Source organism: Callithrix jacchus, chromosome 15 (genome assembly GCF_049354715.1).
Source record: "Callithrix jacchus isolate 240 chromosome 15, calJac240_pri, whole genome shotgun sequence".
NCBI classification, from domain to species: Eukaryota; Metazoa; Chordata; class Mammalia; order Primates; family Cebidae; genus Callithrix; species Callithrix jacchus.
Genome location: NC_133516.1, coordinates 26,512,319 through 26,528,281, shown reverse-complemented (window position 1 = coordinate 26,528,281; position 15,963 = coordinate 26,512,319). Strand labels below are relative to the sequence as shown.

The window sequence follows — 15,963 nt, the reverse complement described above, 5'->3', positions numbered from 1 at the left end:
CCTGGGATCCCACAACCCATCTGACTCGACACTGATTTTTACAGCTTTGCAAATAGTTGCCTTAGTTCCCTTTCCCTGAATGCATTATAAAGTTAAAGGGAGAAAAAGAAGTCTTTTAAAAAATCCCCCAGCTATCTTAATTAACATGCAGAATGCTTTTCTGGCAGTGCACAGGCTGTGATAAAACGGGAAGCTTCTTAACACAACATATATTTAATCTGTGGCATTCGCTTCCACATGAAATTCAATCAGATATTTTAAGGGAGTTAACAAGGGCTCTCAGATCGAACTGTGAATAAATGCAGGTGTGATAAACACACTCAAGCTACTGAGATGTTTTATCAAATGATAAAGGTGTTGAATGGGGTGGGATTGAAGGACAAACCTTAACTCTAATTCTCTACGCTGTCAAAGAGGTTATGAGAATTTATTAGACAATGCCAGGGTGATCTAATGACCCATTGCCTCTGAAAAATCAATGAGACTTTGCTCATTTGTTCTGTTTTTCCAGGAATCTTTAATTCAAGTCTGCTGTATGCCAGGCACTGGGGAGGCAGGGACTGACCAATAATGCAGTTCCCGTCTCTGCCCTCAGCCCCAGCTCTCCCTGATGAAACTCACAATCTAATAGGGAAAGGTGGCTGATAAATAGGTGAACAAATGCAAATGATAATTTCCAATTGGGTTAAGTAACACAGTAAATGAGAGGGCATTCATGTAAGACATCTGCAAGGAGTTGATGGTGGAAGTGAGACCTGAAGGATGAGGAAGAGCCTGCCATGCACCAGGGAAGAGCCTGTTGAGGCTTCTGAGACCACAGAGCCTGGGCATGTTGGGAAACCAGAAAAGAGCCAGGACTTGGTGAGTAGGCAAGCACTATAAACCAGCATTGGGTCGTATAGGTAAGCCTAACAACTTATCCTTTCTTTTTTCAAATTAAAGGTTTCATCGGCTACGCATCTGTGGGAAAAGGATGGTTGTTTGGCTGCTGGCGTAAGGAGAATAGTTCCCTACAGGGGGAAGAATAAAACCGCAACTTCCATCACATGCAAATGTGAACACCTGAGAGATCCAAGACCTTGCTGTGTGAAAGCCAACAGAAATAAAGAGTTAATAGGAAGGAAAGGAGGGGAATATCTTTGTTTTGCTGGGATGAGAAGGGTATCTTAACATAATTCAAAAACATAACCCTCAGATGGAAACTGGGTGAATCTGACTACATCAAAATCAAGAATTTTTTTAAAGAACACTTTAGTCAAAGAAAACAGCTGGGTGAAGACTTGGAGCAGATTTTGCATTGTCTGAAGCCAAAAGATATTATCTAGAACAAGAGTTGGCAACCTGCAGCCTATAGGGACAAATCCAGTTAGTTGCCTATGTTTGTAAATAAAAATAAAGTTTTAATGGAACGCATCCATGCCCATTCATTTATGCATTTATGTCTATAGCTGCTTTTGTGCTACATTAGCCGAAATGATATGACCTTCAAAGCTTAGAATATTTAATATCTAGCCCTTTACAAAAAAAAACAAAACAAACCAACAACAACAAAAAAAAAAAAAAAAAAACCTGTGTCAACTCCTTATCTAGACTACAAGGAAAATGGGTAGGAAACTCACCAGAAGAACTGGCAAAAGCTATGAATTGCCAGTTCATTGGACAGGAAATGAGCTGGCTAACTAACACCTGATGGAATGACTAATCTGGCCAGAATTTAGAAGAGTATGAATTGAAGCAATATTGAGATTCTTGTAATGCCTATCGGATCTTCAAAAATTGTAAAAGTAAGTGTGAGGAGTCCCTAGAGAACCAGTAAGGCACTGCTGGTAAAGCTGACTTCTGGGTATGTCTGGGAGGAGGATGCCTGTGGAGGAGACTGGTGTGTGAGTCAATGGACTGAGTGGGGAAGATCTGCCCTCATGTGGTCAGGCACCATCCAATCTGCTGGGGGCTGGAACAGAACAAAAAAAGCCAGGTACAGGATTTCTCCTTTCTCTCCTAGAGCTGGGGATGCTCTGCTCCTCCTGCCCTTAGACATCAGAATTCCAGATTCTCTGGCCTCGGGACTCCAGGACTTACACTGGAGGCCCCTCAGGTTCTCAGGCCTTTGGCTCTGGGACTCCAGGATTTATACCAGCAGCCCCTCGGGTTCTTGGGCCTTTGGCTTTGTACTGCAAAACCTTGGTTTTGAGGCCTTTGAACTTAGACTGAGCCACACTCCTGGCTTCCCTGTTCTCCAGCTTACAGATGATCTATCATGGGACTTCACAGCCTCTGTGATCACATGAGCCAGTCCCCCTAATAAATCCCCTCTCCCATATCTATATGTATATCACATTGGCTCTGTCTCTCTGGAGACCCTACTACAGAAAGTAATACCAAGTGCTGGTTAATATGAGAAAAAATAGGAATCCTGAAGCTGTCAGTAAGAGTGGAAATGTGTCTCGCCATTCTGAAGAGCATCTTGCAGTATTTGTTGGTTGAGCAACATGAAATTGCCAATATTCACCCTGAGAAGGATTCCCTGGGAAGGCTTCCCGTGCCCTGCTCCCCACCCAGCTCCGCTGGACAGCAAAGTCAGGCGTGAGCATTATTGACTGTGCACCCTGCATGGAGCTCGCCCCCTCCTTCATTTCCAGGAGGATGCTATTGTTCCCTTTCCCTCTCACAAAGAGCCATGCATTGGGAAGGGAAGCAGATTCCACCCCAGCTCCAGGGCTGGGTCAGAAATAGGCATGTGGCCAAATTTAGGTCCCAGTGATTGAAGGTAAGTTTGCCAGCAGCTTTTTGGGAAGTTTTCTTTATTCTCCCAGAAGAGCTTCCAGAATCAGTTCTGTCTGTCTTCTCTTGAACATGAGCTGTGGATGAGATGGCTTTGGTGTTCTGAGCCCCACATTTGCTTGGACAGAAGACTATGCCAATACCTAGAAGAGGGCAAAGCAAAAAGAACCAAGGTGGGGGTGGGGGGAAGCAGAGCTAAGATATAGACTAGGTTAACCTCGACTCTTACTCAACCCCTGGGTTCCAGCTGAGTGATCCAGAATGATTTAAGCTGGCTCATGTTAGATTTTCTCACTTGCAAGGAAGGTACCCTAACTGACAGAAACCCTTTGAGAGCTGTGGAGATTTCAATCTGTGCCTCACTTCCAAGTGAATATTGCAAGCTTCTCAGAGAAGAACCCCCCCTCCCACACCTGCAACCCTCCCCACACACAAATACATGCTGGCCTGTGAGAGTGTGCAGGGGAGAAACAGCTAAGGGCACATCTATGCAGTGAGGACTCACAGCCTCTGAACTCCCTGCATCCCCTGCCCCCTGGGGTGGGACAGTGCCTAAGCGCCCTAAAATGGAGATTAAGGCAGAGATGCTTGTGGAAGTCATTTATCCAGGAGGTGCTCTAGGAGAACCACCGCAAAAGTGAGGGAAGCAAGGAAGGTCAGCGGAAGGAGCCAGGCCAGGACACGGGCCCAGCTGGAGTCTGGTTGCAGCCTGATCACACAAGGAACTCGGGAACACGAATTGCACCACCAAATGGCTCCCATCTGAAGGCAAGGGGGTCTGGCCTTTTATAGGTTTTCATCAGTCCATCATTGGCTTTATGCTGCCCAAGGGAAAGACCTAAATGCCCCCTTCCCAGATGCAGCGCCACCCACTGGCCAAGGGCAATTCCTGAGGCAAACAGGTGTGACCCCTTAGGCTTTCCACATTCAAGCTGCTGGGGCAACAGTGCACAGTCTGGAAGAAAGGGTTTGGGCCACCAACTATATCCAGTGCAGTCAGTAAGGCCAAATAGCCCTCATTCCCCCTGAGAAGGCACTGAAGGAAACGACAAGAGGAACTGGTGGCCAAGACAAGAGGAACACAGCAGTGGGTGCTAGGAAGACCAGAGGCTATGGAGGGACAGGATGTCATGGCAGATGTCAGTGTGGCAGAAAGCCATTGTGCCTTGCCACAATAAGAGGGTGTCATCCCAGTTGATACCAGGTGGGACAGATAACAATCAGGAACCAGATATACCCCCTAACCACCACACTACATACCCTCCCCCACTGGCATCTTAGCCTAGGGACAAGGGGGAAGAGAAAAAGGCTTGAACTGACTAAAATTCAGTTTTTCACCACCAGGCAGAATGGGACTCCAGGATAGAAACCAAATTCAGCTAAAGAAAAAGTTACATTTGTTTGCCGTCTGATTTGCAATCACCACATGTGCTCCTACTAAACATAAAAGAATGTCATTAACAGGAAAAGGCTGTCAGCAAGTTCATTAATCATGGTCTTTTTCACACTTCCATGGTCAACTACAATTGTGATGGTTTAGACTGAGGCCTCCCACTTAATTACATTGTTTAGCAATTAACAGTTCATCCCCTACCATAGGCCTCCCCTGGCTTTCAGAAAAAGATAAAGTGCTGGAGTTGTACAAGTGTTCTTTGCAGGAGTGCCCCTTACTTGGGCAAAGGGCCATGACTGGTGTTACCAGGACAATCATTTGTTGCTGAGGGAACAGTTTCATTTTCAATGAAGTTACTAATAACTTGGCCTTATCTGTGAACCCCAAGTTGGTTGAGGGCATTGGTGACATACAGGTCCCTCACAGGGCAGCCAGGTGACCCTAGAATACAACTTCTCTTAACCACAGCCTTCTCATCTGTCATCTGTAAATGGGACTAACAACAGAAACCTGGTCAAAAACTTAAATGACACATTTCAGGTAAAATGCCTGGGAAAAGGTGTGGCACGTAGCACTCAAAATTGGATATTAATGTGTTACATCTTAAACTTTTTAAAACTTTATTGAGCACCCGTACAGAAAAGTGCATACATAATCGTGCACTTGGTAAATTTCCAAAACATGACACGCCTATGTAGCCAGCACCCAGATGAAGAAAGGGAACATCACCAGGGCCCCAGAAGCTCTTTCTCATGCCCGCTTCTGGTTAGTACCACCCCAGTGGTAACAATTCCACTGATTTCCAAGAGCATAGACTACTTCTGCCTAGTTTTGTATTGATATAAATAGACTGTGCATACTCTTTTGTGTCTGGCTTCTTTCACTCAACATTATGTTTGTAAGATTTATTCATGGTGCATATAGTTGTGCTTCATTCATGTTCATTGTTGTATCGGTTCCATTGTGCAAATATACCTCAATTTATTTATTCATTCTTCAGCTTTATGGGCTTGGGGGTGGTTTTAACAAGGTGAATATGAATAAAGCTGTTCTGAACATTCTTGCCTAAATCTTTTCTTCTAATTTAAACTTTTTATTTTGAGATAATTATAGATCCACATGCAAATGTAAGACATAATAGAGAGAGACCTGGTGTACTCTTTATCTGGGTCCCCTCAATGGTAACATCTTGCAAAACTGTAGTAAAATATAACAACCAGACTGGCATTGATACAAACCATAGCTCTTGTTCAGATTTCCCCAGTTGAACATGTCCTGGGTATTGTCTCTCTCACTCTCTCTCTCTCTCTCTGTGTGTGTGTGTGTGTGTGTGTGTGTGTGTGAGTCATATTTATTTATTTACCTGAAACAGGGTCTTGCTCTGTTGTCCAGGTTGGAATACAGTGGTGCAATCAAGGCTCGCTGCAGCCTCAACCTCCCGGTCTCAAGTGATCCTTGTACCTCAGCCCCCCTAGTAGCTAAGGCTGAAACCACACCCAGCTAATTTTTGTAAGGTTTTTTTTTTGTTTTTTTTTTTTTTCAGAGATGGGGTTTCACCATGTTGCCTAGGCTAGTCTCAAAATCCTGGTTTCCGGCAATCCTCCCTGTCTTGGCCTCCCAAGTGCTAGGATTACAGGCTTAAGCTATCACGCCTGGCCAAGTTCTAGATTTTTATCACCTGTGGAGGTTCATGTATCTGCCACTACAGTCGAGATAGCAAATGGTTCCATCACCAACAGCCGTGAGGAACACACTTGAAAAAGGATTGGCCAAGACCTTGATTGCAATGCTGTGAGAGACCGTGAGCCAGAACCACCCAGGGAAGCCCTCCTGGATTCCTGACCCTCAGAAACTGTGTGAGATAATCATTTTTTGTTCTAAGCTGCCAAGTACTGATATATTTTGTTACACAGAAATAGATAACTAACATAGATACCTATATCAGACACTTGATTCAAACGTAGACCCCTGAGCTTACCCCAGACCTAGACTCTGACTTCATAAACTCTCCCGGGCTGTTATGAAGTGCATTCTTTGTTTGAATCGCTAACTTCACGTGATTTACCTCACCTCTCTAACCCTCAATTCCACGCCTGAAAAAACGGGCATAATCATACCTCATAAGCTATGAGAGCTTTGGTGATTGTTGTGTGTTTTAGTTGTTGCTGTTGTTGTTTTGACCTCTGGGTTTAAGGCAATGCACATATAGCCCAGGCGCTGGCCCTCATGGTGCCCTGCCCACATCCCCTCACCCTCATCATCTCAGTGCCTGCCTTCTGGGGTAGTTGGTGACTGCAGGCACCCACAATGCTTTGCCTGAGAACTTTCTCTTTCTGCTAGAACCCAGTTTGCTGCCTCAGAAGTAAGCCTGAGGTGCTGGGTATTTAACACCCTCCCAGTGCCCCATAGTAATGACTGACAAGGCTGGGCTGTAAACCCTTGACCTTGAGTGGCACGTTCTACACTGGCTCCCAGAATTCTCCAGCAGAATTAAGGTCATCACCAACAGTGGTAACCTGCTTCATAATACACCATTTATTGGCTCACCCCGCTTCTGTAGGTCACTTCCCCACTTCCCTAAGGTGTTACTTTCACTTCCCTAAGGTGCTACTTTCATTTTGTTGGTGTAATAAACCACTTACACCAATTTTCTTACCTCAGGGTTGGTTTCAGAAGGACCCAAACTAAGACAAGTACCTAGTGGTGTCAGCACATAGTATGTGCTCAGCTAACACCTTTGACTCTATATATGTGTGTGCGTATACATATACATATATATATATATATACACATATATATTGCATGTTTATTTAGTGAAGCACACAGAAAGAAATTCTTAACTAATATGAAACAGTAAGGAGGTATCTACAGCATCAAAAATCCAAGGATGACGATCTAGACTGTCAAGTATATGTCTACTGCAAATCAGCAATGACAAAAATTCAACAGGAAATAAATAGAAAGTGGTTATCAGGCAATGCACAGGAGAAGTGACCAAATGTCCAACAAGTATGAGAAGAGAAGTTCTAGATCAGCAGTGATCTGAGGAACTGAAATTCAAATGAGATGTGCTTTTATATCCACAGGAAGGGCAAAAGTTAGAAATGTGGGTAAGTGAGGACCCTTCACTGCTGGGAGGTGTAAGGTGGAACCACCTCTCTGGAGATCTTTCTGCCAACATTTAACACAATTCAGAATCCATTGATTGGCTTCATAGCAAATCAACCCTGGGCACATCAGTCCCATGGAAATTCTCACAAAGTACCAGGAGGTTTATTGCACTGTTTTACGTTGGGGAGTTGGAGGCAGTCTGGTATCTTTCAGTAGGGAAATAGATAAGTAAACTGTGACAATGCACTTAGAAGCAAAAACAGAATCTATAGAGCAACATGTGGAGTGGGAAAAATAGGAACCAAAATGAGATTTGTAAAATTCCACTATGTAAATTAAAAACAGACACAAGGCAGATGTATGTATTTTACAAGATGATATACATATGTAAATACAAACACATTTGAAAGGGCAGCTGGGGGTGGGATGCGGAGGGGAGTAAGCATCAAGCTTTTAAATACAGACTTAAATGAGAAAAGTAGCATTTTAAAACATTAGATGATAACATAGAAGAGTACCTTTATGATCATGGGGTAGGGAAAGATTTCTTTTTTTTTTTTTTTTAACTTTTTTTTTCTCAGATGGGGTTTTACCATGATGGCCAGGCTGGTCTTGAACCCCTGACCTCAGGTGATCCACCCACCTCAGCCTCCCAACGTGCTAGGATTACAGGCGTGAGCCACCGCGCCAGGCCGGGAAAGATTTCTTAATTAAGACATGCAAAACACAAACCTTAAAGAAAAAATGGATAAATCTGGCAATACTAGAATTTAAAGCCTTTTGTGCAATAAACACTATGTAAAAAAATGAAAAGGTAAGCCACAAACTGGGAAAAAGTATTTGAAGAGGATGTAACCGAAAATGGATTGGTATAAAGAATACATAGAAAACTCCTCCAAATAATGGCTAATATTTATTGAATACTTGTTGAAGCCATTTCACAAGAATGGAATAATACAAAGCAAAGAGGAAAATAAAAATTGGCAAAGGCTATGCCAATTTTTGAGTTACTTGTTGTCACATTGTGTCTTAATGTAGCACATAGGAACAGGTTCCCTCTTTGGTTGACCCCTTTGTAGCTATACTATAGACCTCAGGAGGCAACATGACTTAGTGGGTATAATAGCATTGCTAGCCTTCAAGAGCCGAGATCTCAATCCAACATCCTGACCCACTCTGACCCTCTGGCTCCTCTTCAGTAGAAAGAATATACCTCTACGTGTGGTGTGAAGTGCTTAGCACAGTATTTAACACAGAGTAAACAGCTGCTAAATGTCAACTATTTTGATGATGCAAAATAACAGTAGCGCACATGTAGTAAGGACCTAGTCCTAAGCATTTTAAGTATGTATATTCTCATTTAATGCCCACGGCAGCTTTCTGGGGTAGTTCCTGCTTTTGTTATCATTTTACAGGTAAGAAAGTTGAATCTAAGGGAGGTTAGGAGGTCACCCAGTTCATGCAGTGGGCTCCAAAGCCAGGCTTACACTCTGAACCACCATGTGGCACCCCCTTCTGTCATGAGCATGAGCATGGGGGTGTTACTCTTTCTCCTTAACATGAAAAGTATCTGGAACTTTAGAAATGTTGTTTATGAAGCCGAATGTGTTTCTGAATGAACATCTCTCAGGCTTTAACATGTAAGTAAATAGTGGGGATTAAGTGGGAGCAGATCTTGTTAAAATGCATATTCTGATCCAGCAGGTCTCAGGGGAAGCCCAAGAAAGTGCATTTCTACCAATCCCCTGGGGAGATTCTGAGGCTACTGGTCCTCCCACTCACTGGGAGTTCTGGTTCTATGATTCCTCAACTAGTTATGACACCTGCTCCTGCGTTCATTTTGCTTTGCACGATAATCAGAATGCTTTGCATTTGTACCTGTGGACAATAGGGGGCTCTACAAGCTTTAAAAGATGGCATGCATCATTAGCACACATTCAACCAAGGCCGGAATTCAGCACACCCAACAGGGGGTGAACTGCCTCTGCACCTCTGTGACTCATTGTTTTCCACACAAGAGTGCTCGGGATGACACTGGCCTGGACTATTCCAGGCCTTGGTTAGGTGGCAGCTGATTTACAGGAAGAATGATGTGGCTCCAGAGAGTCACCGTTTGTTCACCAGCCACGGGGCTCCTGCTATGAGCCAGACCCAGGACAGTCTCTGGGAGGCGAGGAGGAGGGTGAAGCGCTGCAGTCCCTGCGCTCAGGAGTCTGAAGCGTTTCTGGCCATGCCTTTGGTGGGGTGGGTGGAGAAAGCCTGGAAGGTCAGGCTGGCCAGCGTTGGCCCTAGTCAGGGGTTACGAGGATCAGGAGCCCTCTCACAGGTCAGGGAGGAGAGTTTATGCGAAGGAAGGAGCTGCCCAGGAAAAACAGCAGGAGCAGGAGAGGCAGCTCCACCACAACAGGGAGAAAAGGCACTCAGAAAGCCAGCTGGGCAGGAGCAGGAGAGGCAGCCCCACCACAACAGGGAGAAAAGGCACTCAGAAAGCCAGCTGGCACTCTCCTCTCCTCCCTCCTTCCCTGGACCTCCTACCCTGCTGCCTCACCACATCCAGGCCTCCGTAACAAAGCTCCTGACTTCACACCAGCCATCAGCGACAAAATCTGCATCCTCGGTTTCCGTTGTTGAAGGCAAAGGCTGAGTGATTTATTTTTGTTCCGTGGGCAAGGCAACTTCTTTGGAAGTGGCCGCGGCAGACCTGGCCAGGAAACCTATGCACTCATTCCACTTCTGTGCCTGCCAGGAACACACATCCTTCTTCTCACTGCACATTTTTAAAGGACCCTGCTTTTATCAAGATCTAAAAGGGCAAACATGCACTTACCCGTGAGAGACACCCACAGTCACAGCTGTGTGACTATACCCAGAGATGACCTTGTTAACCATTATTCTCAGAGTCCACACTCTCCAGTGGAATCTGTTTCTCCCTGGCTCTGTAACAGACAAGCCTGGTGTTTCCTCCTCATAATTTTACAACCTAAGAATTGTAACAACAGTCCTCACTAACACACCCTAAATACAGTAATGCAGTACAAACAAGGCAATTCAAAAACACTCTCCATTTGGAAAGGGGAGAGGTAGAGAAATCTCCAGAACAGCACTTCAGTCCAGAGCAAACTTCATCCAATGTTACACGGCAGCATGAGCCCCCTTTCCCAGCTGCTACTGAAGGGGAGGATTCTGGATAATTGGGAAGATGGTGGGACCAGAGAATTCCACACGCTCACTGTTGACTTGCCTCCCTGGCACAGGGCGAGTTCTTTGGTCAGCAAACCTGGCTTCCAGAGAGGTAGGGCCCATGTCTTAGTTTTTGTGTTTTTTTTTTTGTCTTGGTTCTTTTTACAGTGTTCCTATTAGTGTTTACTAAGACACAGTCTCTGCCTACAATGAACTGTGGTACACTGAGAAAATATCATTGGCAAAAGATGGAGAAAGTGCAGAGTCTCTGCACTTGTCATTCAGAATGCAGAGAAGAAGGCAGAGTGGCTGAGGTAGGAGCTGGTTGGTGAACAGATACTGTCAATTGGCAAGGAAGGGACTGGTATGGACTGCAGAGCTGGTGACATATTAAGCTTTTTTACACTTCTAGGGGACCAAGTGAGGCAGAAGCAGTCATTATTCTCTTCCTTGTACCTGTCTCCTTCAGACCAGGCACACTTGGCTGAACACAAATAGGAATCATTTGCAGAAAACTCTGAGAGGAATGAGTTCAAAAACCCTTGACCTCAGATTATGACTCTCATGTAAATTGTAAGAACTGACCTTTGACCTAGGATTATGACACTCATGTAAGATGTAAGAACTGAGAATCATTGCAAAGAGGCTGCAAGATCTCAGATCTGCAGGACTTCGGGCTCTCACCTCTAAATGCAAAGAACTGAGGCCTAGGTCTCATGAGATAAACATCAGTCATGAGGGCGGTGAGTTGGTGGTGAAAGAGGCAGAGAAAACAGCACCTCTGATAACTGCTGTTTTAAATACTTTTATTAAAGCAACAACAACAAAAAAAAAAAGATGAAGAAAGAGCTCACACAGAAAGCTTAACCTCTATTGAATCTTGGAGACAGATAAGAAATAATAATAAAATTTGATATGCACAATTGGGAATGCATCAGTTTATTTTAAGGAATGAGAGGATTAATTGCACATGACTCAGAATGTGGGCTACAGAGGTAGACAAGACGCCTCTTCCTGATTGTGTGATTTTAAGGAAGCTTCTTAAGACCTCCAACTTCAGTATCCCTGAAGGGAAGTCTTTAAATGGAGATATTTTGCCCTCCCAGGATACTGCGAGTATTAAGTAACTATTGCCTAGCAGGTCTTTGGTAGAATGTATGGCACATGGTACATATTCAGTAAAAAGTGATTGACGTGGCTGTTCCATGAACGAGACAGGCTTCGGAGGCAAGTTCCAGCAATATCTGAGTAGTATCCACATCTTCAAAACGGGCAGCCAGCCTCCCAGTATGGAACCCTTTGAAGGAGCCACACTGGCAGGTAGGAACAGCCATGCTGGAGGGCTCAGGGAGCTGGAAAGGGGCCACCTGCACAGGGAGGGTTTCCTTCCACTTCCAAACAGGTAAATGGTTTCATCTCCCATCCAGCTCAGGTACATTGATGGTGGCTACCAGGATTTCAGCCCCAACAAGGATAACGAAACAAGGGTCCTCCAGGATGGAGTAGGGGCCTTTCATGGGGACAGGAGAAAGGTGGGTTGACTTAATAGGCTACAGATCCAGAAGTTAAATTTGTGCCATTGTTCAGCATAATCACAGTGTTATTTAGTGAGAGTTCACCGTGTCTGAGCAATAATTGTCAGGGTGCTTTATATTGATGTGTCATCTTATTTAATCTTATGCCAGTCCTGTGAAGAAGGTGCATTATAAGACCCACTTTCCATGTGGGTCTCATGGACTAGGTCAACTGCTTGAGGTCACTTGCAGCAGATTCAGCTACTACCCAAATGCGCACAACAGTTCCCATGTGCTTGCCTTCTGTCACTTTTGCGAACAGCTGCCTCTGACTACCAGGGTCTACTTTGCCTACCTGCAAGAGCCTGGGGTGCCTGGGAATGTAGGTATGCCAGGGAAGCCCTGAACCTCAGACTGTTGGGTGCAGGGGTATAAATGTTTCTAACTCCCTTGTCTTTGATAGGTACACTTGGGTGTGGTCTCCATTGACCCTCCAGAGCTCCAGTGGAATCGAGTCAAGTGGGAGCCTTTCCTCCTCCTGCCATGGGACTGTGTTCGATGCTGTCCCATTGTACCCCTGCCTGGCCTCCTTCCCTTCCTGGTCCCACTCTCCTGTCCCCCTACTGTTTTTCCTAGAAGTATTTTGCAATGAAACACTTTCATGCAAAGGCTTATCTGGTGGTCTGCTTCTGGGCAACCAGACCTGCAAGGTCACTTGGTTCTAAGTGCCAGAGCCTGAGCTCAACTCAGGTACACAGTGTAAACTGCCTCAAAGAGAACCACCCCACCAGAACCAGTAATAATAAACCTGCAAAGACAGAAGACCTAAATTAGAATTCTCACCAATGCTTGGGAGCTGTGTCCCAAGCAAGGCCTGGCTGTGAAAGCTGTGCCTGCTGGCCCCTGAGACTTGAATATCCTGCACGGAAGCTCTACAGACTCTGGTGTGTCCTCTGCCACCTGCCAGCATAATCCTGGTGGAGAAAGTCATTGGAATTTTGGAAGCTAGGAAGGCTTTCCTTAGCCTGGTAATTATTTTTTCTTCCAAACCTCTATGCAAAGAATGTAAGTTAATTGATTAGTCAAAGTCTCTGGGTGTTCTCTTTTCTGCAGCCGTTTGAGTCCTTGTGCATCTTTGATGTGTGTGAATTAACATATTCTGCAGCTCCTCCCACTCATTGAGAGAAGGGGAAAAGATACCAGCCGCAGCACTTGCAGCTGAAACAAAAAGCCTCAGCCTGGGTGGAGGCCAGAGGGAGGAGGAGGGCTTTTCTTCCTCTCTCACCATTTGGGGAAATTTTTCCTAGAATAGAAAAAATAAAATAGTGTTCATGCTATCGGGTGTATCTGAAACGCCACTTGCCTTGTCTCCCTGGAAACGCTGAAGTCCATGAGTCCCAGGAAGGACCTTCACTCGACACTTCCCTAGCCTCCAACTCTCTTCCAACCCAGCCTCACCCCTTCACAAGGACGTTTTCCTTCTACTTCAAAGCAGGTAAATGGTGTCCTCTCCCATCCAGCTCAGGTATATTGATTTTTTATCAATCCAGAGAATTTTTATGGAAAGGATGTGAAGGTTACACCTGGGCGAGATGATCCAGAGATCGGAGGAGAGAAGAGGACATTCTAGATTTCCTTCAGTAAGAGATGCATGTAGATTACTGCTTATTTTACTTGGAGGAAAATTTCCCTTGCAGAGCTAAAGCCAGGTTCTAGGTTCCTCTTTGTTCATGCCAACTCAGAAGAAAGCTGCACACCTCAGAGGGGACGATGGCTTCCTGCCACAGCAGGTCCCTCTACAGATTTACTTCACTGGTGGAGGTTTGCAGCAAGAGCAATGCAAGCAAACTTCAACAACAGAGATCCCTGATCTTGCCCTGCTTACACATGCCGAGTGCAGTCCTCCCTCGATATTGGCAGGAGATTGGTTCCAGAACCTCCTTGAAAACTACAATCTGCAGATTTCTCCTCACGTCCCTGATAGAAAATGGCATGGTATTTGCACATAGCCTATGCACATTCTCCCCTGTACTTTAAATCATCTCTAAATTACTTATAGTAGCACCTAATCCAATATAAATACTATATAAAGAGTTGTTATACTCTATTGGTTCTTTATTTACATTCGTTTTTTCCAAATTTTTTTTTATCCTGGTTGAATTTGTGGATGCAGAGCCCATGGACACAGATGGCCAACTGTATTTTGTTTGCGGTTCCCACTCAAGAGAATGGAGCGGAAAGATGAATGCAGCTGCAACAATGCCAGCAGCGCTGCAGAGCTCACATCAGCCCTATACGACCTCTTGAGGCCTCTTGTTACAGGAGAAGAAAAATTCCTGCACCCTTGCACTACCCTCGCAAGAATGTGTTACACACGGCTAAACGCACTCCCAACTAGGACGCCTGGAAAACAACTCGCAGTGTGGAACTGACCCACCAATGCGTCTTGTTTGAGCAGCACAGTGTTTTAAGTACTGATATTTCAGACACGGGAAACTTCATTCAAAATCCAGATTTCTGGCTTCTTTGGAAAAGCTGAAAGGTACAGAAAGATAGGGCTTCTACTCCCGTATGGCACACAGTTCCCCCGACACTCCCTCTAATTAAGGGCAGGCTCGTCTGCCCTTTATCGTCACACCTGAGCTGATGTTCTCTTGGCCCTCACAGATGTTTGGGTTCATGCCATTTGGAAATGAGCCCGGGTTTGTGAGTTGGCCACCTTGGCTTAAATCCTTACTCTGGGTCAGTTGTGTAGCACGTCTCTGAGCCTCTATTTCCTAAAATATACAACATCCATAAGAAGGGATACTGTGTGTGGGCTTAAAGAAGAAAATGCCGAAGTATTTAGTATGTTATCTGCTATTTCAGAGAAACCACGTAGCAGCCCCCAAGAAATATCAGCTCCTTTCCCCTCCTCTGCAGATCTGAGACATCAGTCTTTTCATGATTGAATAACTCAGGAATATGATGGCTCACATGTGACTTAAACACAGCAGCTGTCCCTTCCCGAGGTGACACTCCCAATTTAGTGACTAAGCTCAGCCTCTGACTGCTGACTTAAAGGAGGGTGCCCCTCCAGGGTCCCCATCACAGCCAGTAGAGCTGGATTCTGAACGATTCAGTTCCGAGAACATGGGCCTACCATAACCAAAGGGTCAATTTTCTGGTCTCCCTCTTGCCCTGGGACATTGCCCTGTGTCCTTGTCCATCATGGTCTTCTAGGGTTGCCAGGTTTCTGCTAATCTGAGGTCTAAGCAGCTCCTTTCCTTCTCTGGGGGATTCTGAACCCACAAAGAGGGTGCACCTCTTTCTCTGCCTTCCTCCCCTAAGCCAGGTGAGGACTCGTTAGGTTGAGGTGGGAGAGAAAGGGAAGTAGAGAGTGACAAACAGTGCCTGAGAGGAGGGCCCTATCTCTGTCCTCACCCCTCCAGCTCCCAGTACCACATTGTGACACACCTGAGTCTTCATGGCATCCATTCCAATCCCAAACTCAAAGCCACACCTGACCTCCCCCGACCCTGGGGCTCCCAGAGCAGGGCTCCCAGGCCAGCGCCTGCTGGAACAAATCCTCCTCCATCCTTACTTTGGCTTCACTTTTCCCTGGCTGCATGGGACACCCCTGACCTCTCCTGCAGGCTATCAGCCCCCTTAGGCTTCTGGAATAATATTCTTCCCCACAGAAACCTTCCTGACAGCTACAAAGACTTATGTGCACTTTTTAGTAGAACCATTAATGCCTTCACACTTGTAATAGCAGAGAATTCCATTGACGTGGCCTCGGGAAACTGCAAACTTCCACTTGGGTATCTTGAGGTGCCGACCCCTCAATTCACAGTAATAAAGCCTGGTTCTTCTCACAAAGTTGCTCTGTGTTCAGAGCACATTCACAAGCATTCTCTTATTTCAGTTTTACATGGCCCTATGAGGAGGCAGAGTAGGCAGGTACTGTCATTATTCCCCTTTCCCAGATGAGGAAACTGAGGC

General features: G+C 45.4%; 1 long non-coding RNA gene across 1 annotated transcript; it reads left to right on the top strand.

Annotated features, from left to right (window-relative positions):
- The first annotated feature begins 609 nt into the window (after positions 1-609).
- LOC118148045 (uncharacterized) lies at positions 610-1,413 on the top strand. The gene is made up of 2 exons (XR_004734790.2): positions 610-861; positions 943-1,413. It is a non-coding gene; the product is annotated as an uncharacterized LOC118148045 (long non-coding RNA).
- Positions 1,414-15,963: the final 14,550 nt, after the last annotated feature.